The 23,260-nt window shown below is 44.8% G+C and overlaps 1 pseudogene; it reads left to right on the top strand.

Annotated features, from left to right (window-relative positions):
* The first annotated feature begins 6,760 nt into the window (after window positions 1-6,760).
* LOC138071429 (ferritin light chain pseudogene) lies at window positions 6,761-7,287 on the top strand (annotated as a pseudogene).
* Window positions 7,288-23,260: the final 15,973 nt, after the last annotated feature.

Raw genomic sequence — 23,260 nt, 5'->3', positions numbered from 1 at the left:
CTCAAAGAATCACACATGACTGAATGACTCAAATGAACTGAACACACCTCAGAAACAGAAGCACAGAGAGTTCAGGCAACTTGCCTAGGGTGACACAGATCAGAAGTGGAAACACAGAGAGGTTAGGCAGTAGCCTAAGATCACATGGCTCGGAGTAGAAGCACAGAGAGTTTAGGCAACTTGCCTAAGATCACACAGCTCAGAAGTGGAAACACAGAGAGGTCAGGCACATTTACTAAGGACACACAGCTCATATATGGAAGCACAGTGAGGTCAGACAGCTTGCCAAGATCACACAGCTCAGAAGTGTAAGCATAGAGAGGTTATACAACTTGTGTAAGATCACAGAGCTCAGAAGTGGAAGTACAGTTATGCAACTTGCCTAAGAGCACACTGGTCACATATGGAAACACAGAGAGGTCAGGCAACTCGTCTAAGTACCCACAGGTCAGAAGTGGAAGCACAGAAAGGTTAGGCAACTTGCCTAAGAACACATAACTCACGTGGAAACACAGAGAGGTTAGGCACCTTGCCTAAGAGCACATAGCTCACATATGGAAGCACAGAGTGTTTACACAACTTGCCTAAGATCACACAGGTCAGAGGTGGAATCACAGAGAGGTCAGGCAACTTGCCTAAGATCATAGAGCTCTTCAGTGGTAGCACAGTGAGGTCAGGCATCTTGCCTAAGATCTCACAGCTGTAGTGGAAGCTCAGAGAGGTCATGCACGTTGACTAAGCTCAAACAGCTCACAGGTGGAAACACAGAGAGGTCAGACAGCATGCCTAAGATCACACAACTCAGATGTGGAAGCACAGAGTGTTTATGAGACTTGCCTAAGATTACATAGCCCATAAGTAGAAGCACAGAGAGGTCCAGCAACTAGCCTAGGATCAAACATCACAGATGTGGAAGCACAGAGAGGTCAGGCAACTAGACTAAGATCACACAGCTCAGAAGTGGAAACACAGAGTGGTCAGACAATTCCCTAAGATCAAACAGCTCTAGTGGAAACACTGATAGGTCAAGTAACATGCCTAACATCAAACAGATCCAAAGCGAAAGCACAGAGAGGTCAGGCAATTTGCCTGAGATCACACAACTCCTCAGATATGGAAGCTAAGAGAATTTAGCCAAGTTGCCTAAGAAAACACAGCTCTAGTGGAAGTAAAGAGAGGTTAGGCACCTTTTCTAAGAGCACACAGCTCATTTATGGAAGCACAGAGATGCTAGGCAAATCTGAAGGTCACACAGTTCAAGTGGAAGTACAGAGTGGCTAGGCGCCTTCACTAAGGTCATGCAACTAATAGGTGGAAACACAGAGATGTTAGGCAATTTGCCTAAGATCACACAGCCCAGAATTGGAAGCAAAGAAAGGTCAGTCAACTTACCTAAGATCAGACAGCTCAAAAGTGGAAACAAAGAGAAGTCAGGCACCTTTACTAAGGTCACACAGCTCAGATATGGAAGCACAGAGAGGTCAGGCAACTTGCCAAAATCACACAGCTCAGAAGTGTAAGCACAAAAAGCATAAAGAGGTTACCCAACTTGGATAAGATCACAGAGCTCAGAAGCGGAAGCACAGAGAGTTTACACAACTTGCCTAAGAGCACAAGACTCACATGTGGAAGTACAGAGAGGTCAGTCAACTTGCCTATGATCACACAGCTCAACAGTGGAAGCACAGAGAGGTTAGGCATCTTGTCTAAGAACAAACAGCTCATATGGGAATCTCAGAGATGCCAGGCAACTGTAGTAACATGACACAGCTCTGAAGTAGAAGCACAGAGATGTCAGGCACCTTGCCTAGGATCACACAGCTTAGAAGTGGAAGCATAGAGATGTTCAGTAACTTGCCCAAGATTACACAGCTCAGAAGAGAAAGCACAGAGAGGTCAGGCAACTTGCCTAAGATCACAAAGTTCAGGAGTAGAAGCACAGAGAGATCAGGCAACGTGCTTAAGATCACACAGCTCTTTAGTGGAAGGACAGAGAATGTACAGAACTTGCCTAAGAGCACACAACTCACATAAGGAAGCACAGAGAAGTCAGTCAACTTACCTAAGATAACACAGTTCAGAAGCGGAAGTACAGAGAGGTCATGCTCCTTGACTAAGGTCACAGCTATGAGCTGGAAACAAACAGAGGTCTGGCAACTTACCTAAAATATAGCTTGCAAGTGGAAGGACAGAGGTCAGGCAACTTGCCTAAAATATCACAGCTCAGAAGTGAAACCACAGAGAGGTCTGGCAACCTGGCTAAGATCATACATAGCAGAAATGGATGCACAGTGATGTCCCACAACTTGCTTAAGATCACAGAGCACAGAAGTGGCACCTGAGAAAGGTCAGGCAGCTTGCCTAAGATCATATAGCTCAGATGTGGAAGCACAGAGAAGTTAGCAAGATCTTGATCTTGATCTTGCTTAAGATCACACATCTCACATCTGGAAGCAGTGAAAGGTTAGGAAACTTGCCAAGGATCTCAGAGTTAAGATATGGGAGCACTGAGAGGTCAGACATCTTGCCTAACTTCACAAAGCTAACAAGTGGAAGCTCATAGAGGTCAGGCAACTTGGCTAAGATCCCACAACACAGAAGTGGAAGAACAGAGAGGACAGGCAACTGCCAAAGATCACATTCCTCATAAGTAGAAGCAAAGAGAGGATAGGCAACTTGCGTAAGATCACAAAGCTCAGACTTGGAAGCACAGAGATTCAGGACACCTCCCTGACATCATAGAGCTCAGACATGGAAACACAGAGACATCAGGTAACATGACTAAGAACACAGAACTAAGATCACACAGTTCACAAGTGAAAGCCCAGAGAGGTCGGGCACCTTGACTAAGAGCCCACAGCTCACATTAAAGCACAGAGAAATCAGGCACCTTGAATAAGATCACACAGCTCAGAGGTGTGGAGAAAGCAATGGCACCCCACTCCAGCACTCTTGCCTGAAAAATCCCATGGATAGAGGAGTCTGGTGGGCTGCAGTCCATGGGGTCGCTAAGAGTCGGACACAACTGAGCGAATTCACTTTCACTTTTCACTTTCCTGCATTGGAGAAGGAAATGGCAACCCACTCCAGTGTTCTTGCCTGGAGAATCCCAGGGACAGCAGAGCCTGGTGGGCTGCCGTCTATGGGGTCGCACAGAGTCGGACACAACTGAAGCGACTTAGCAGCAGCAGTAGCAGCAGCTCAGAGGTTTAAAAACAGAGATATCAGGCAACTTGACTAAGATCACATAGCTCAAGAAGCAGAATCATAGAGAGTTCATGTAACTTTCATTGGAAGACAGTTCCAAAGTGGAAGCACAGAGAGGTCAGGCAACTTGCCTAAGATTACACAGTTCACAAGGAAAAGAACAGAGATGTCAGGCAACTTGACCAAGATCTCACAGCTCAATAGAGGAATCACAGAAAGATCAGGCAACTTGCTTAAGATGAAACATCTCAGACTGGAAACACAGAGAGGTCAGGCATCTTGCTTAAGATCACACAGCTCAGATGTGGAAGCAAAGAGAGGTTAATCACGTTGCCTACCAGCACACAACTCATAAGTGGAAGCACAGAGAAGTCAGCAAATTTTCCTAGGATCATGTAGCTCAGCGCTGGAAGCACAGAAAGGTTAGGCAATTTCCTTAAGATTACACAGCTCTTAAGTGGAAGCAGAAAGAAGTTACGCACCTTGCTAAGAGCACACAGCTCATACATAGAAGCACAGAGAGGTTAGGTATTTTCAATAGATCACACGACACAAAAATGGAAGCACAAAGAGGTCAGGCAACTTGCTTAAGATCACACAGCTCAGAAATGGAAGCACAGAGATGTTAGGCACTTTGCCTAAGACCACACAGTTCATACACAGAAGCACAGAAAGGTTTGCCAATAAATGCCTGATATCACACAGCTCGGAAATGGAGGCAAAAAGAGGGCAGGCAACATGCTTAAAATCACACAGCTTAGAATTGGAAGCACAGAGACATAAGGCAACTTTGCGAAGATAATACAGCTCAGAAATGGAAGCACAGAAGGTCAGGCAACTTTCCTAAGATCGCACAGCTCAGTGGTAGAAGCACAGAGAAGTAGGGCGACTTGTCTAAGAACTCACAACTTCAGAATTAGAAACACAGAGAAGTTAGGCAACTTGCCTAATATCGCAGAGCTCAGACGTGGAAGCACGTAGAAGTCAGGCAACCTGTGTATAAGATCACACAGCTCTGAGGTGGAAGCACAGAGAGACAGAGAGTTGAGGCAACTTGCCTAAGAACACACAGCTCAGAAACAGAAGCACAGTGAAGTTAGGCAATTTGCCTAACATAACACAGCTCAGAAGTGGAAGAACAGAGAGGTCAAGCAACCTGTCTAAGATCACTGTGCTCAGAAATGGAATCACAGAAAGGTTAGGCACCTTGCCTAAGAGCACAGAGCTCATATATGGAACAACACAGAGCTTAGGCAACTTTCCTAAGATGATCCAGCTCAAGCGGAAGCACAGTGAGGGCAGGCAATTTGACTGAAATCACACAGCTCACAAGTGGAAGCATTAAGAGGTCAGGAAACTTGCCTAACATCATATAGCTCAGAAGGGAAAGCAGAGAGAGGTCAGGAAACTTGGTAAGATCACACAGCTCATAAGTAGAAGGACAGAGTGGTTAGAAAACCTGCCTAAGATCACATGGCTCACATGGAAACACAGAGAGTCAGGCAACTTTGCTAAGATCACAAAGTTCAGAGGTGGAAGAACAGACAGGTCAGACAACTTGGCTATGATCACCCAGATAAGAAGTAGAAGCACAGAGAGGTTAGGCAACTTGGCTAAGATCACACAGCTCAAAAGTGAAAGTACAGAGAGGTTAAAACCTTGCCTAAGAGCACACAGCTCATATATGGAAGCACAGAGAGGTCAGACAATTTATCTAAGGTCACACAGCTCATAAGTCAAAATACACAGAGCTCAGGCAACTTGCCTAAGATCACACAGCTCAGCAATGGAAGTACGGAGAGGTTAGTCACCTTGCCTACCAGCACACAGCTCAGATGTGGAAGCACAGAGTGGTCAGGCAACTTGGCTAAGATCACACAGCTCAGATATGGAAGTACAGAGAGGTCAAGCAACTTGTCTATGATCCCACAGCTCAGAGTGGAAGCACAGAGTCAGGAAACTGGACTAAGATCAGAGGTCAGAGGTATAAACACAGAGAGGTCAGGCAACTTGCCTAGGATGAAACAGCACTTATGTAGAAGCACAGAGAGGCCAGTCAACTTGCCTAAGATCAAACATCTCAGAAGTGGAAGCACAGAGTAGACAGTCACCTTGCCTACCAGCATACAGCTGTTAAGACGAAGAACAGAGAGGTCGGGAAAGGTTCCTAAGATGATGTAGAACAGAGCTGGAAGCACAGAGAGGTCAAGCAATTAGCCTAAGAACACACAGCTCTTAAGTGCAAGCACAGGGTGGTTACGCATTTTCCCTAACAGCACACAGCTCAGAAGTGGAAACACAGAGCCCTTAGGCAACTTGACTATGATCACACAGCTCAGAAAGAGAAGCAAAAAGATGACAGGCAACTTATTTAAGATCACACAGCTCAGAAGTGGAAGCACATAGAGGTTAGTAAAATTTCTAAGCTCACACAGCTCAAAAGTGAAAGCACAGACAGATCAGGGGAATTGCCTAAAATCACACAATTCACATATGGAAGTGCAGAGATGTTAGGCAACTTTCCTATGATCACAGAGCTCAGATATGGGAGCATACAGTGGTCAGGCAACTTGCCTAAGATAACACAGAACAGAAGAGGAAACAGAGAGGACATGTAACCTATCTAAGATCACACAGCTCACATGTGGAAACACAGAGGTCAGACTACTTATTTAAGGTCACATAGCTCAGAAGTGGAAGCCCAGAGAGTCCAGGTCATTTGCCTAAAATCAAACAGCACTTTATTCGCAGTACAGAGAGGCCAGGCAACTTCCATAAGATCACACATCTCGAAAGTGGAGGCACATAGAGGTTAGTCACCTTGCCTAGCAGCACACAGCTCCTAAACGGGAGCATGGAGGGGTCAGGAAATTTTCCAAAGATCATGGAGCTCAGAGCTGAAATCACAGAGAGGTCAGGCAATTTGCCTAAGATCACACAGTTCTTAAGTAGAAGCACAGAGAAATTTGTCACTTTGCCCAAGAGCACACAGCTCATAAATAGAAGAACAAAGAGGTCAGGAAACTTGCTTAAGATCACAAACCTCAGAAGTGGGAGCACAGAGAAGTTAGGTAACTTGTGCAATATCACACAGCTCAAAAGTGGAAGCACAGAGAGGTCAGGAAATTTGCCTACAATCACATATCTCAGAAGTGGAAACACAAGTGGTTAGTCACCTTGCCTACCAGCCTACACAGCTCTTAAGTGGAAGCACAGAGAAGTCAAGCAATTAGCCTAAGAACACGCAGCACATCAGTGGAAGTACAGAGTGCTTAGGCACTTAGCCTAATAGCACATGGCTCAGAAGTGGAAACACGGAGGGTTAGGCAATTTGACTAAGATAACACAGCTCAGGAAGTGCGCTGGGCGGCCCCGCGGATCTGTCTCTTGCTTCAACAGTGCTTGGACCGAACAGACCCAGGGACGCCCCTTGCTCCAGCCTCCAACCACCCTCCAACCTTTTTTCCAGTCGCAACCTCCGGAGTCAGCCACTCAGCTATACACGATCACCGGGACCAGCCGCCATTTTTTAACTCCTTATTACCGACCAATCATGAGCTCCCAGATTCGTCAGAATTATTCTACCGAGGTGGAGGCCGCCGTCAACCGCCTGGTTAACATGCAACTGCGGGGCCTCCTACACCTACCTCTCTCTGGGCTTCTATTTCGACCACGACGATGTGGCCCTGGAGGGTGTGGGTCACTTTTTTCGCGAATTGGCCAAGGAGAAGCGTGAGGGCGCGGAGCATCTCTTGAAACTGCAAAACCAGCGTGGCGGCTGCGCCCTCTTCTGGACGTGCAGAAGCCATCTCAAGATGAGTGGGGTAAAACCCAGGAGGCCATGGAAGCCGCCCTTCTCGTAGAGAAGAACCTGAATCAAGCCCTGCTGGATCTGCATGGCCTGGCTTCTGCCCGCGGAGACCCCCACATCTGCGACTTCCTGGAGAACCACTTCCTAGATGAGGAAGTGAAACTCATCAAGAAGCTGGGTGACCACCAGACCAACCTCCGCAGGCTGGCTGGTCCCCAGGCTGGGTTGGGTGAGTATCTCTTCAAAGGCTTACCCTCAAGCACGACTAGGAGCTTCTGAAGACCAGTGGCCAGTGAAGAACCCACCTCACATCAGGGCTGCCTGAAGCCCCTCTCTGCAGCCACTAGGCAGCTTTTTAACACCCTGGAGCCCTCTCTCAAGCCTTGGACCAAATGGAAACAATAAAGCTTTTTGCAGCAAAAAAAAAAAAAAAAAGATAACAGCTCAAAAGTGGAAGCACAATGACGGCAGGAAACTTGCTTAAGATCACACATCTCAGAAGTGGAAGCACAGAGAAGTTAGGTAACTTGTGTAACATCACACAGCTCAAAAGTGGAAGCACAGAGAGGTCGGGCAACCTGCCTGAGGTCACACAGCTCAAAAGTGGAAGCAAAGAGAGGTGAGACAACTTCCCTAAGATATGCCAGCTCATAAATGGAAGAATAGGGAGGTCAGGCAAATTGTATAAGAATCACACCATTCAAATATTGGAAGAACGGAGATGTTAGGCAACATTCTTAGGATCACAGAGCTCAGTTATGGAAGCAGAGTGGTCAGGCAACTTGCCTAGCTAACACAGCTCTGAAGCGGAAGCAGGGAGAGGTCAGGCAATCTCCCTAAAATCACCCAGCTCAGATGTGGATGCACAGAGTGGTTAGGCAACTTGGCTAAGATCACACAGCTCAGATATGGAAGTACACAGAGGTCAGGCAACTTGTCTATGATCCCACAGCTCAGAGTGGAAGCACAGAGAGGTCAGGAAACTGGACTAAGATCAGAGGTCAGAGGTATAAACACAGAGAGGTCAGGCAACTTGCCTAGGATGAAACAGCACTTATATAGAAGCACAGAGAGGCCAGTCAACTTGCCTAAGACCACACATCTCAGAAGTAGAAGCACAGAGTAGACAGTCACCTTGCCTACCAGCATACAGCTGTTAAGACGAAGAACAGAGAGGTTGGGAAAGATTCCTAAGATGATGTAGAACAGAGCTGGAAGCACAGAGAGGTCAAGCAATTAGCCTAAGAACACACAGCTCTTAAGTGCAAGCACAGGGTGGTTACGCATTTTCTGTAATAGCACACAGAAGTGGAAACACGGAGCCCTTAGGCAACTTGACTAGGATCACACAGCTCAGAAAGCGAAGCAAAGAGATGACAGGCAACTTACTTAAGATCACACAGCTCAGAAGTGGAAGCACACAGGAGTAGGGCAACTTTACTAAGATCACACAGCTCAAGTGGAAGCACATAGAGGTTAGCAAAATTTCTAAGATCACACAGCTCAAAAGTAAAAGCACAGACAGATCAGGGAAATTGCCTAAAATCACACAATTCACATATGGAAGCACAGAGATATTAGGCAACTTTCCTACGATCACAGAGCTCAGATATGGAAGCAGAGTGGTCAGGCAACTTGCCTAAGATGACACAAATCAGAAGAGGAAGCAGGGAGAGGGCAGGCAATCTCCCTAAAATCACCCAGCTCAGATGTGGATGCACAAAGAGGTCAGACCAGTTAATTAAGGTCATACAGAAAAGATGTAGAAGCACAGAGAGCTCGGGCCACTTGCCTAAGAATATACAACTCTTTGTTGGAAGCACAGAGAGGTTAGTCACTATACCTATCAGCACACAGCTCCTAGAGAGAGGTCAGGAATTTTTCCTAAGATCATTTAGATCAGAGCTGGAAGCACAGAGAGGTCAGGCAATTTACCTAAGATCACACCACTTAAGTGGAAGCACAGACAGGTTAAGCAACTTACCGAAGATCACACAGTTCATAAGTAGAAACACAGACTGGTCAGGCAAACTGCCTAAAATCACACAACTTACATATGGAAGCACAGAGAGTTCAGGCAACTTTCCTAAGATCACAGAGCTCAGATATGGAAGCGCAGAGTGGTCAGGCAACTGGCAAACTTGCTGAGACCTCACAGATCAGAAATGGAAGCACAGAGATGTCAGACCACTTATTTAAGGTCACAGAGTTGAGAATTAGAAGCAGAGAGGAGGGAGACAACTTGGCTAAGATCACACAGCTCAGAAATGAAAGCACAGAGAGGTTAGGCAATCTGCCTAAGATCACAGAGCTTGGAATTGAAAGCAGAGAGAGGTTAGTCACTTTGTCTACCATTACACAGCTCACAGAGAGGTCAGGAAACTTTTCTAAGATCATGCAGCTCTGAGCTGGAAGCACAGAGAAGTCAGGCAGTGTGCCTAAGATAACACAGCTCTTAAGAGAAAGCACAGAGAGGTTAGGCACTTTGCCTAAGAGCACAGAACATGTACATAGATTCACAGAGAGGTTAGGCAACTTGCCTAAGATCACAAAGCTCAGAAATGGAAGCACAAGAGGTCAGAAAACTTGCTTAAGGTCACACAGCTCAGAAGTGGAAGCACATAGAAGTTAGGCAACTTGACTAAGATCACACAGCTCAGAACTGGAAGCACAGAGAGGTCTGGCAATCTGTGTGGAATCACACAGCTCATATACAGAAGTACAGAGCAGTTAGGCAACTTCCTTAAGATCACACATCTCAAAAGTGGAAGCACAGAGACATCAGGCAAATTGATTAAAATCAGACAGCTCACATATGGAAGCACAGAGAGATTAAGCAACTTTCCTAACATCACATAGCTGAGAAATGGAAGCAGAGAGTAGTCAGGCAACCTGCCAAGTTAACACAACTCAGAAGAGAAAGGAGCGAGACATCAGGTAACCTCCCAAAGATCACACAGCTCAGAGGTAGAAGCACAGAGAGGTCTGAACACTTATTTAAGGTCACATAGTTCAGAATTGGAAGCACAGAGAGGTCAGGCAACTAGCCTAAGAAATCTCATCTGAAAAGTGGAGGCACAGAGAGGTTAGCCACCTTCCCTACCAGCACATAACTCCTATGTGGAAGCACAAAGTGGTCAGGAAACTTTGCTAAGATCATGTAGCTTAGAGCAAGAATCACAGAGAGGTCAGGCAATAAGCCTAAGATCACACAGTTCTTAAAAGGAAGCACAGAGAGTTTAGGCACTTTGCACACAGCTCATACATAGAAGAACAGAGAGGTTAGGCAACTTGTCTAAGATCACACAGCTCAAAAATGAAAGCACAAAGTGGCAAGTAAACTTGCTTCAGATAACACAGCTCAGAAATGGAAGCACAGAGAGGTCAGGCGCCTTGCCTAAGGCACAAGGCTGATAAGTGGAAGCACAGAGAGGTCAGGCAAATTGTTTAAAATCACACAGATCACATATGGAAGCACAGAGAGGTTAGGCAACTTTCCTAAGATCACAGAGCTCAAATATGGAAGAATAGAGGCATCAGGCAACTTGCCTAAAATGACATAGCTCAGATGACAAAGCAGGGAGAGGTCAGGCAACCTCCTTAAGATCACATAACTCAGATATGGAAGCACAGAGAGCTGAGGCAACTTGCCTAAGATCACAGTGTTCTATGTTGGAAGCACAGAGAGGTTAGTCACCATGCCTATGAGCACACAGCTCCTAGAGAGAGGTCAGAAAATTTTCCTGAGATCATTTAGATCAAACCTGGAGGCACAGAGAGGTCTGGCAATTTGCCTAAGATCTCACAGCTCTTAAGTAGAAGCACAGAGACATTAGGCACTTTGCCTGAGAGCACACAGCTCAAACATAGAAGCACAGAGAGGATAGTCAACTTGCCTAAGATCACATGGCTCAGCAATGGAAGCACAAAGGGGACAGGCAATTTGCTTAAGATCACAAGGTCAGAAGTGGACGTACAGAGAAGTCAGGCCACTTGCCTAAGATCACACAGCTCATAAGTGGAAGCAGAGTGGTCTGGCAACCTGTCTGGGACATATAACTCAACAGTGGATGCAAAGAGAGGTTAGACAACTTCCCTAAGATCTCACAGCTCATAACTGGAAGTAGAGTAAGGTCAGGCAATTTGTATAAAATCACAAGCTCAAATATGGAAGCACAGAGAGGTTAGGTAATTTTCCTAAGATCACAGTGCTCAGATATGGAAGCAAATAGTGGTCAGACAACTTGCCTAAGATAACACAGCTCAGAAGAGGAAACAGAGAGGTCAGGAAACCTCCCTAAGATCATCCAGCTTAGATGTGGAAGCACAGAAAGGTCAGACCACTTATTTAATGTCACAGAGATCAGAAGTGGAAGCACAGAGAGGTCAGGTAACTTGCCTAAGTCCACAGAGTTCTTTGGTGGAAGCACAGAGAGGTCAGGAAACTATCCTAAGATCACACATCTCAGAAGCAGATGCACACAGTGGTTAGTCACTTTGCCTACCAACAAATGGCTTCTAAGTCATAGCAGAGATCTGTAAGGAAATGTTGTTAAGATCATGTAATGCAGAGCTGAAAGCACAGAGCGATCAGACAATTTGGCTAAGATCACACAGCTCTTAAGTGGAAGCATAGAAAGGTTAGGAACTTTGCCTAATAGCACAGGGCTCAGAAGTCAAAGCTCAGAGAGGTCAGTCAACTTGCCTATGATCACAAAGCTAAAAAATGGTAGCACAAAGAGGTCAGGCAACTTGCTTAAGACCACACAGCTCAGAAGTGGAAGCAAAGAGAGGTTAGACTTCCTTAAGATTTCACAGCTCATAACTGGAAGCACAGAGAGGTTAGGAAATTTGTATAAAATCACAATCTCAAATATGGAAGGACAGGATGGTTAGGCAACTTTCCTAAGATCACAGAGCTCAGATATGGAAGCATAGAGTGGTCAGGCAACTTGCCTAAGATAACAAAGATTAGAATAGGAAGCAGAAGAGGCCTGGCAACCTCCCTAAGATCACACAGCTCAGATGAGGAAGCACAGAGAGGTCAGACCACTTATTTGATTTCACACAGCTCATAGGTGGAAGCACAGAGAGGTTAGTAAAATTTCTAAGATCACACAGCTCAAAAGTGGAAGCACAGACAGATCAGGCAAATTGCCTAAAATCACACAATTCACATATAGAAGCACAGAGAGGTTAGGCAACTTTTCTCAGAGCTCAGATATTGAAGCAGAGTGTGGGTCAGGCAACTTTCCAAGTTAATACAACTCAGGAGAGGAAGCAGAGAGAGGTCAGGCAACCTCCCTAAGTTCACACAGCTCATATGCCCAAGCACAGAGAAATCAGACCACTTATTTAAGGTCACGGAGATCAGAAGAGAGTGGACAGAGAGGTCAGGCAACTTGCCTAAGATCACAGCTCTTTGGTGGAAACACAGAGAGGTCAGGAAAACTCGCTGAGACCTCACACATCAGAAATGGAAGCACAGAGAGTTTAGGTAACCAGCCTAATTTCACACAGCTTGGAAGCTGAAGGACCAGAGGTTAGTCACCTTGCCTACCATTACACAGCTCATAAGTGGAAACACAGAGAGTTCAGGAAATTTTCCTAAGATCATGCAGCTCAGAGCTGGAAGCACAGAGGGGTCAGGCAGTGTGCCTAAGATAAAACAGCTCTTAAGTGGAAGTACAGAGAGGTTAGGCATTTTGCCTAAGAGCACAGAACACGTACATGGATTCACAAAGATGTTAGGCAACTTGCTTAAGTTCACACAGCTCAGAAGCAGACATACAGAGAAGTTAGGCAACTTGACTAAGATCACACAGCTCAGAACTGGAAGCACAGAGAGGTCTTGTAATCTGTGTGGGATCATACAGCTCATATATGGAAGAACAAAGCAGTTAGGCAAATTCCTTAATATCACACATCTCAAAAGTGGAAGCACAGAGAGATCAGGCAAACTGACTAAAATCAGACAGTTCACATGGGGAAGCACAGAGAGATTAGGCAACTTTCCTAATGTTACATAGCTGAGAAATGGAAGCAGAGAGTGGTCATGCAACTTGCCAAGTTAACACAACTCAGAAGAGGAGGAAGGGAGAGGTCAGGTAACCTCCCTAAGATCACACAACTCAGATGCAGGAGCACAGAGAGGTCAGGCAACTTATTTAAGGTCACAGAGCTGAAAAGTAGAAGCAAAGAGAGGTCAGGCAAGTTGCCAAAGATCACATGGCTGTTTGGTGGAGCACCTAGAGGTCAGGCAACTTGCCTAAGTTCTCACAGCTCTGTTAGTCACCTTGCCGACCAGGATAGAGCTCATAAATGGAAGCACAGAGAGGTTATGAAATCTTACTAAATCATGTAGCTCAGCACTAGAAGCCAAGATTGGTCAGAAATTTCTCTAAGATCACACAGCTCTTAAGTGGAATCACAGAGAGGTTAGGCAGATTGCCTAAGAGCACACAGCCATACATAGAAGCACAGAGAGATTAGGCAACTTGCCTAAAAACACACAGCTCATAAATGGAAGCACAAAGAGGTCAGTCAACTTGCTTAAGATCACGCAGTTTGGAAGTGGAAACACAGAGATGTTAGGCAACTTCTCTAATATCACACAGTTCTTAAGTGGAAGCACAGAGAGGTCTAGGAAACTGCCTGGGATCACAGGGCTCATAAGTGGAAGCACACAGAGGTTAGACACCTTCCCTTCGATCACACAGCTCATAAGGAGATGCACAGACAGGTCAGGCAAATTGCTTAAAATCACACAACTCACATATGGAAGCACAGAGAGATTATGCAACTTTTGTAAGATCACAGAGCTCAGATATGGTAGCACAGAGTGGTCAGGCAACTTGCAAAGTTAACACAGCTTAGAAGAGTTAGTAGGGAGAAGTCAGGCAACCTTCGTAAGATCACACAGCTCAGATGTGGAAGAACAGAGATGTCAGACCACTTATTTAATGTCACAGACATCAGATGTGCAAGCACAGAGAGGTCAAGGAATTTGCCTAAGATCACACAGCTCTTTGTTGGGAGCACAGAAATGTTAGGCACTTTGCCTAATAGCACACGGCTCAGAGTGGAAGCACAAAGAGGTTTGGCAACTTGCCTAAGATCACACATTTCAAAAATGGAAGCACAAAGAGGTCGGCAACTTGCTTAAGATCACAGAGCTCAGGAATGAAAGTACAGAGTGTTTATACATCTTGCCTAAGATCACAGAGCTCAGAAGTGGAAGCACATAGAAGTCAGGCAACCTGTGTATAAGATCACACAGCTCAGAAACGGAAGCACAGTGAAGTTAGGCAACTTGCCTAACATAACACAGCTCAGAAGTGGAAGAACAGAGAGGTCAAACAACCTGTCTAAGATCACTCTGCTCAGAAATGGAATCAAAGAAAGGTTAGGCACCTTGCCTAAGAGCACAGAGCTCATATATGGAACAACACAGAGCTTAGGCAACTTTCCTAAGATGATCCAGCTCAAGTGGAAGCACAGTGAGGGCAGGCAATTTGACTGAAATCACACAGTTCACAGATGGAAGCACAGAGAGGTTAGGGACCTTACCTAAGAGCTCAAATATTGAAGCACAGAGAAGTTAGGCAACTTGCCTAAGATCATACAGCTCACAAGTGGAAGCACCGAGAAGTCAGGAAACTTGCCTAACATCGTACAGCTCAGAAGCGAAAGCAGAGAGGGGTCAGGAAACTTGGCTAAGATCACACAGCTCAAAAGTGAAAGTACAGAGAGGTTAAAACCTTGCCTAAGAGCACACAGCTCATATATGGAAGCACAGAGAGGTCAGACAATTTATCTAAGGTCACACAGCTCATAAGTCAAAATACACAGAGCTCAGGCAACTTGCCTAAGATCACACAGCTCAGCAATGGAAGTACGGAGAGGTTAGTCACCTTGCCTACCAGCACACAGCTCAGATGTGGAAGCACAGAAAGGTCAGGAAACTTGCCTAAGATCACACAGCTCTTAAATGGAAACACAGCGAGGTCAGGCATCATGACTAAGAGAAAACAGCTCAATGTTGGAAACAGAGAGGTCAGGCAACTTGCCTAAGATGAAACAGCTCAGAAGCGGAAGCACAGAGAGGTCAGGGAACTTGCTTAAGATCACAAAGCTAAGAAGCAGAAGCGTAGTGAGGTTAGGCAACTTGCCTAAGATCACAGAGCTCAGACTTGGAAGCACAGAGATGTCAGGCAACCTCCCTGACATCACACAGCTCAGAACTGGAAGCACAGAGAGGTCAGGGAACCTGCACAGGTTCACACAGCTCAGATGTGGAAGCACAGAGATGTTCAGGAACTTGCCTAAGAACACACAGCTTACATGTGAAAGCACACAGAGGTCAGGCAACTTGACTAAGATTACACAACTCAGAAGTAGAAGCACAGAGAGATCAGGAACTTCACTAAGATCACAGTGCTCAAAAGTGGAAATACAGAGAGGTAGCAACTAGTTTAAGATCACACATCTCCAAGTTGAAAGCACAGAGAGGTCAGGCAACTTGCCTAAGATAAGAGACTCAGAAGTGGAAGCACAGAAAGATCAGGCACCTTGCCTAAGATCACACAGCTCAGAAGTGGAAGCACAGAGATTTTACACAACTTGCCTAAGGTCACACAGCTTAGATATGGAAGCATAGAAGTTAGACGAATTGCCTAAGATCACACAGCTCAGATGTGGATCACATAGCACACAGATGCCAGAAAACTTCCCAAACATCACACAGCTCATAAAGAAAGCACTAGAGGTCAGGCTACTTGCTTAGGATCACACAGCTCCAAAGTGGTAGCACAGAGAGTTCAGGTAACTTGCCTAAGATCACTCAGCTCAGAGCTGGAAGAACAGAGAGGACAGGCAACTTGCCTAAGATGACACAAGTCAGAAGTGTAAGCACAGAGAGGTCAGGAAGCTTGCCTAAGATCACACAGCTCAAAAGTGGATACACAGGCAACTTGCCTAAGAACACAAAACTCACCAGGAAGCAGAGATTTTAGGCAGCTTGCCTAAGAGCTCACACCTTGTTAATGGAAGCACAGAGAGGTTAGGCAACTTGCCTAAAATCACACAGCTCAGATGTGGAAGCACAGACCTATCAAGCAACTTCCTTAACAAACAAAGTTCATAAGTGGAAGCACAGAGAGGTCAAGGAACTTGCCTATGATCACACAGCTCAGTGGAAGGACAGAGAATTTAGGCAACATGCCTAAGATCACACAACTCAGATATCGAAGTACAGAGAGATTAGGCAAGTTGCCTAAGAACACAGCACAAGTGGTAGCATGGAAATTTTTGTCACCTTTCCTAAAAGGTCACAGCTTATATATGGTAGTACAGAGATGTTAGGTAACTTGTGTAAGATTGGATATCTCAGATATGGAAGGGCAGACAGGTTAGGCAACTTGCCTAAGATCACACAGCTCAAATTTGGAAACACAGAGAGTTTATGCAACTTGCCTAAGATCACACAGCTCCCATATAGAAGCACAGAGAGGTTAGGCAACATGCCTAAGAACACACAGCTCATGTGGAAACACAGAGAGGTTAGGCATCTTGCCTAAGTGCACACAACTCACATATGGAAGCACAGAGTTGTTAAGTAACTTGCCTAAAATCACACAGGTCAATGGAAGCACAGAAAGGACAGGCACCTTAACTAAGTTCATACAGCTCATAGGTGGAAACACAGAGAGGTCATGCAAATTGCCTAAGATCACACAGCTCTTAAGGGGAAGCACAGAGAGTTCAGGCACCTTGACTAAGATAGGACAGTTCAGAAGAGGAAGCACCTACAGGTCAGGCACCTTGCCTAAGATCACACAGCTCAGAAGTGGAAACATAGTAAAAACAGGCAACTTGCCTACAATTGCACAACTCAGAAGTGGAAGCAAAAAGGGATTAGGCAACTTGCTTAAGATCAGATAGTTCAAAATTAGAAGAACAGAGTGGTCAGGCAAATTACATATGATAACACAGGTAAGATACTGAAGCATAGAGAGGTAGGCAACTTGCCTAAGATCACAGGGCTCAGAAATGGAAGCAAAGGGAGGTCAGGCAACTTGCCTAAGATCACACAGCTCATAAGTGGAAGCACAGAAAAGGTCACACAAATTGTCTAAGATCACACAGCTAAGATATGGAAGCACGAAAAGGTTATGCAACTTGACTAAGATCACACCACTCACATATGGAAGCACAGAGAACTTAGGTAACTGGCCTAAGATGGGTACAATCTCAAAATGACAGAATGAACTCTGTTCATTTCCAAGGCAAACCATTTAGTATCACAGTAATCCAAGTCTATACTCCAACCACTAATACTGAAGAAGCTGGAGTGAATGGTTCTATGATGCCTACAAGACCTAGAACTAACACCAAAACAAAAAAGATGTCGTTTTCATCTAAGACGATTGAAATGCAAAAGGACGAAGTCAAGAGATATCTGGAGTAACAGGCAAGTTTGGCCTTGGAGTACAAAATGAAGCACAGTAAAGGCTAACAGTTTTGCCAAGAGAACACACCTGTCATCACAAACACCCTCTTCCAACACACAAGGAAAGACTACACATGGACATAACCAGGTTGCCAACACTTTTTTCAGATTGATTATATCCTTTGCAGTCAAAGATGGAGAAGCTCTATATAGTCAGCACAAACAAGATCAGGAACGGACTGTGGCTCGGATCATGAACTCCTTATTGCAAAATTCAGACTTAAATTGAAGAAAGTAGGGAAAGTGACTAGACCATTCAGGTATGACCTCAATAAAATCCCTTATGATTATACAGTGGAAGTGACAAATAGATTCAAGGGATTAGATCTGATAGACAGAGTGCCTGAAGAACAAAGGACAAAGGTTTGTGACATTGTATAGGAGGTGGTGATGAAAACCATCCTCAAGAAAAAGAAATCCAAAAGGCAAAATGGTCATCTTAGGAGGTCTTACAAATAGCTGAGAAAAGAAGTGAAAGGCAAAGGAGAAAAGGAAAGATATACCCAATTGAATGCAGAGTTCCAAAGAACAGCAAGGAGAGATAAGAAAGCCTTCCTCAGCGATCAATGCAAAGAAATAGAGAAAGACAATAGAATGGGAATGACTAGAGATCTCTTCAAGAAAATTAGAGATACCAAGGGAACTTTTCATGCAAAGGTGGGCACGATAAAGGACAGACATAACAGAAGTAGAAGATATTAAGAAGAGGAGACAAGAATACAGAGAAGAACTATACAAAAAGATCTTAATGACCCAGATAACCACGATGGTGTGATCACTCACCTAGAGCCAGACATCCTTGAATGTGATGTCAAGTGGGCCTTAGGAAGCATCACTATGAACAACGCCAGTGGAGGTGATGGAATTCAAGCTGAGCTACTTCAAATCCTGAAATTGATGCTGTTGAGGTGTTGTACTCAATACGGCAGCAAATTTGGAAAACTCAGCAGTGGCCACAGGACTGGAAAAGGTCGGTTTTCATTCCAATCCCAAAGAAAGGCAATGCCAAAGAATGCTCAAACTACTGCACAATTGCACTCATCTCACACGCTAGCAAAGTAATACTCAAAATTCTCCAAGCCAGGCTTCAACAATATGTGAACTGAGAACTTCCAGATGTTCAAGCTGGATTTAGAAAAGGCAGAGGAACCAGAGATCAAATTGCCAACATCCATTGGATCACAGAAAAAGCAAGAGAGTTCCAGAAAAACACCTACTTCTGTGTTAATGACTATACCAAAGACTTTGACTGTGTGGATCACAATAAACTGTGGAACATTCTTAAAGAGATGGGGATACAAGAGCACCTTACCTCCCACCTGAGAAATCTGTATGCAGGTCAAGAAGCAACAGTTAGAACCAGACATGGAACAACAGACTGAAACAAAATTGGGAGAGGAGTACGATAAGGCTGTATATTGTCACCCTGCTTATTTAACATCTATGCAGAGTACATCATGTGAAATGCAAGGCTGGATGAAGCACAAGCTGGAATCAGAATTACTGGGAGAAATATCAATAACCTCAGATATGCAGATGACACCACCCTTATGGCAGAAAGTGAAGAACTAAAGAGCCTCTTAATGAAAGTGAAAGAGGAGAGTAAAAAAGCTGGCTTAAAACTCAACATTCAGAAAACGAAGATCATGGCATCCGGTCCCATCACTTCATGGCAAATAGGTGGGGAAACAATGGAAACCATGACAGACTTTATTTTCTTGGGCTCCAAAATCACTACAGATGGTGCATGCATCCATGAAAGTAAAACACACTTGCTCTTTTTTTTTCCCTCTGATATCTTTATTTTTTTTAATTTAAATTTATTTATTTTAATTGGAGGCTAATTACTTTACAATATTGTATTGGTTTTGCCATACATCAACATGAATCCACCACGGGTGTACACATGTTCCCAATCCTGAACCCCCCTCCCTCCTCCCTCCAGGTACCATCCCTCTGGGTCATCCCAGTGCACCAGCCCCAAGCATCCTATATCCTGCATCGAACCTAGACTGGCGATTCGTTTCTTATATGATAATATCCATGTTTCAATGCCATTCTCCCAAATCATCCCACCCTCTCCCTCTCCCACAGAGTCCAAAAGACTGTTCTATACATCTGTGTCTCTTTTGCTGTCTCACATACAGGGTTATCGTTACCATCTTTCTAAATTCCATATATATGCGTTAGTATACTGTATTGGTGTTTTTCTTTCTGGCTTACCTCACTCTGTATAATCGGCTCCAGTTTCATCCACCTCAGTAGAACTGACTCAAATGTATTCTTTTTAAGGGCTGAGTAATACTCCATGGTGTATATGTTCTTTGGAGGAAAAACTATGACAAAGCTAAACAGCTTATTAAAAAGGAGACATTACTTTGCTGACAAAGTTCCATCTAGTCAAAGCTATGGTTTTTCCAGTAGTCATGTTTGGATGTGAGAGTTGTGTCATGAGCACTGAAGAATTGATGCTTTTGAACAGTGGTGTTGGAGAAGACTCTTGAGACTCCCTTAGACTGCAAGGAGATCCAACCAGTCCATCCTAAAGGAAATCAGTTCTGAATATGCTTTGGAAGGACTGATGTTGAAGCTGAAGGTCCAATACTTAGGCCACCTGATGCGAAGAACTGATTCATTGGAAAAGACCCTGATGCTGGGAAAGTTTGAAGGCAGGAGGAGAAAGGGATGACAGAGGATGAGATGGCTGGATGGCATCACTGACTCGATGGACATGAGTTTGAGCAAGCTCCAGGAGTTGATGATGGATAGGGAAGCCTGGCATGCTGCAGCCCACGGGGTCTCAAAGGGTGGAACAGGACTGAGCGACTGAACTGAACTGAACTGAACTGAACACAGCTCAGATATGGAGCACAAGAGGTCCCTCAACTTGCCTAATATTATACAGCTTACAAGTGGCAGCACAGAGAGGTCAGGCAACTTGCCTTGGAACACACAGCTCAGAAGTGGCAGCACAGAGAGGTCAGGCAACTCGCCTAAGTACAGAACTTTGAAGTGGAAGCACAGAGAAGTTAGACAACTTGCCTAACATCACCCAGCTCATAAGTGGAAGCACAGACAAGTCAGGCAACTTGCCTAAGATTACACAGCTCAGAAGTGCAAGCACAGAGATGTCAGGCTACCTGCTAAGACCAAACAGCTCAAAAGTGGAAGCACAGAGAGGTCAGGCAACTTGCCTAAGATCACAAGTGGAAGAACAGAGAGTTCAGGCAACTTGCCTAAGATCACACAGCTCACCTATGGCATCACAGAGAAGTTACACAACTTACCTAAGATCATATTGCTGAGATATGGAAGCACAGAGTGGTCAAGCAACTTGTCTAAGATAACACAGCTCAGAAGTGGAAGCACAAAGAGGTTAAGCAATTCCCCTAAAATCACACAGCTCAGAATTTAAGCACAGAGAAGTCAGGGAAATTGCCTAAGATGACACAGCTCAGATGTAGAAGCCCAGAGAGGTCAGGCAACATGCCTAAAATCACACAGCTCTTAAGTGGAAACACAGATGGGTTAAGCAGCTTGCATAAAACCACACAGCTGAGATATGGAAGGAGAGATTTAGGCAACTTGGCTAAGGTCACACAGCTTAGATATGGAAGCACAAAGAGGTTAGACAATTTGCCTAAGATCACACAGCTTTTAAGTGGAAGCCCAGGTAGGTTATGCAACTTGCCACAGATCACATAGCTCAGATGTGGAAGCACAGAGAGGTTAGGCAACTTGCCTAAGATCACACAGCTCATATTTGGAACACAGAGATGTCTGACAACTTGCCTACGATCATAAGGCTCACATATGGAAGCACAGAGAGGTAAAGCAAGATGCCTAAGATGAAACAGCTCAGATATGGAAGCACAGAGAGGTTAGGGAACTTTCCTAAGATCACACAGCTCACATATGGAGGCACAGGGAGGTTAGGCAACTTGCCTAAGATTGCACAGCTGAGTTGTGGAAGCACAGATAGGTGAGGCAACTTAATTTAAATCACACATCTCAGAAGTTAAGCACAGAGTGGTCAGAAAACTTGCCTATCATCACACAATGCAAAAGTGGAAGCACAGAGAAGTCAGGCAACTTGCCTAAGATCATACAGCTCAGATGTGGAAGCACACAGTGGTCAGGCAACTTGTCTAAGATCACACAGCTCAGACATGGAAGCACAGAGATGTTAGGCAACTTGCATCAGATCACACAGCTCAGAAGGAGACACACAGAGAGGTCAGGCAACTTGTCTATGATCACACAACTCGTAAATGAAAGCACAGAGAGGTCAGGCAACTTGCCTAAGATCACACAGCTCAGATGTGGAAGCATAGAGAAGTCAGACAACATGCCTAAGATAACACAGTTCAAAAATGGAAGCACAGAGGGGATGAGCAGCTTGCCTAAAATCATACAGCTCAGAAGTGGAAGCACAGAGATGTTAGGCAACTTGCCTAAGGTCATGCAGCTGAGATGTGGAATCACAGAGAGGTTAGGCAACTTGCCTAAGATCACACAGCTCAGATGTGGAAGCCAGAGAGGTCAGGAAACTTGCCAAACATCACTGAGCTCACAAGTGGCAGTCAGGATTTAAACCAAAATGGCCTAGCTCCAGAGCCATTGTTCCTAAACAGGATGTTATACTGTTTCTGCTTCTCTTTCTACTTTTCATTTAAAGACAGCTGAAAACTCTAAGCAAGGAGAAGTTTTCATCTTTTGTAATTCCACTCAGATGGAAAACTCAAGAGTTTGCTCAGGAGGAAAGAGGGAAAAGAAAAGCTCCCAACCCAAGAAAACTGTCTCAAGCAGAATGATGAAATGGGAAATCGAATGTCCAGGACCTATGGGTGCAGTGGTGAGTCATAGAGAACCTATTCTACTGGGCCAATTAGTGAAAACTGTTTTTAAAATGAAAAAGTAAAAGGCAGTTTCTGGGTAGAATTGGAAAAATAGCAAATCATCAAATTTGGAGCACAAAGGTCCCTTTTCCCTCCCGGGAAATACAGGAGCTCTGAAAGGCAGGAAGCAAGTTATGGGCAGAAGGCAAAATATAGTGAGTCAATGTGGGAAATCTCCGGTCAGACAGGGTCTGTGGCTCCAAAGGCAAAGATCGCACATCGGGTAAAATGAATTCCTTCCTTGTCTTTTTCACTCATGCTCCATGTGGCAAGCCAGGGCACGCCAGAGGGTCAAAGGCCTGAGTGAAAACCCAAGGAGGCCTACAGCCTCTCAAGCAGAGTTCCCACCTGGGCCTGACTCTCTATATAAATGCTCCTCTAGCTTAAAAAAATTCAGGAGCTTTTGTTTTGTTTCACTTTATTGTATAGTCAAGACAAATTAATCTTGCTTTCTTTCAGTCAGATTTTACTGTTACTTCCTTTGGAATATTAGTCAGGAAATTCTAACTCCTTAAAATAGGAGACACAGTGGAGTCAGATTGCCAGCCAGACCCAAAGGGGTTACTAGACCCAACCCTCTAGGGCCTATACACACACACACACAAAAGCTATTCCGTCAGTCTGCTGACTAGGTAACATCAAAGCATTCTGATTGTTCTGTCTTGTGAGCAAAACTCCTTTCTTTGAGATATTTCAGAAGAGCCATCCCTTCCTTCAAATCTTGGCCCTTGACACGCATATCATCTTCACAGGAGGCAGCATGTTCCAGCAGAGTCAGACCTTGATTCACATCCCCACTCTACTGCCTGAGAGTGGGCTGACTTTCCTCACCTG

This window comes from Capricornis sumatraensis, chromosome X (genome assembly GCF_032405125.1).
Source record: "Capricornis sumatraensis isolate serow.1 chromosome X, serow.2, whole genome shotgun sequence".
NCBI lineage: Eukaryota > Metazoa > Chordata > Mammalia > Artiodactyla > Bovidae > Capricornis > Capricornis sumatraensis.
The sequence above is the reverse complement of the archived record's forward strand: the minus strand, read 5'-3'. Positions and strand labels throughout refer to the sequence as shown.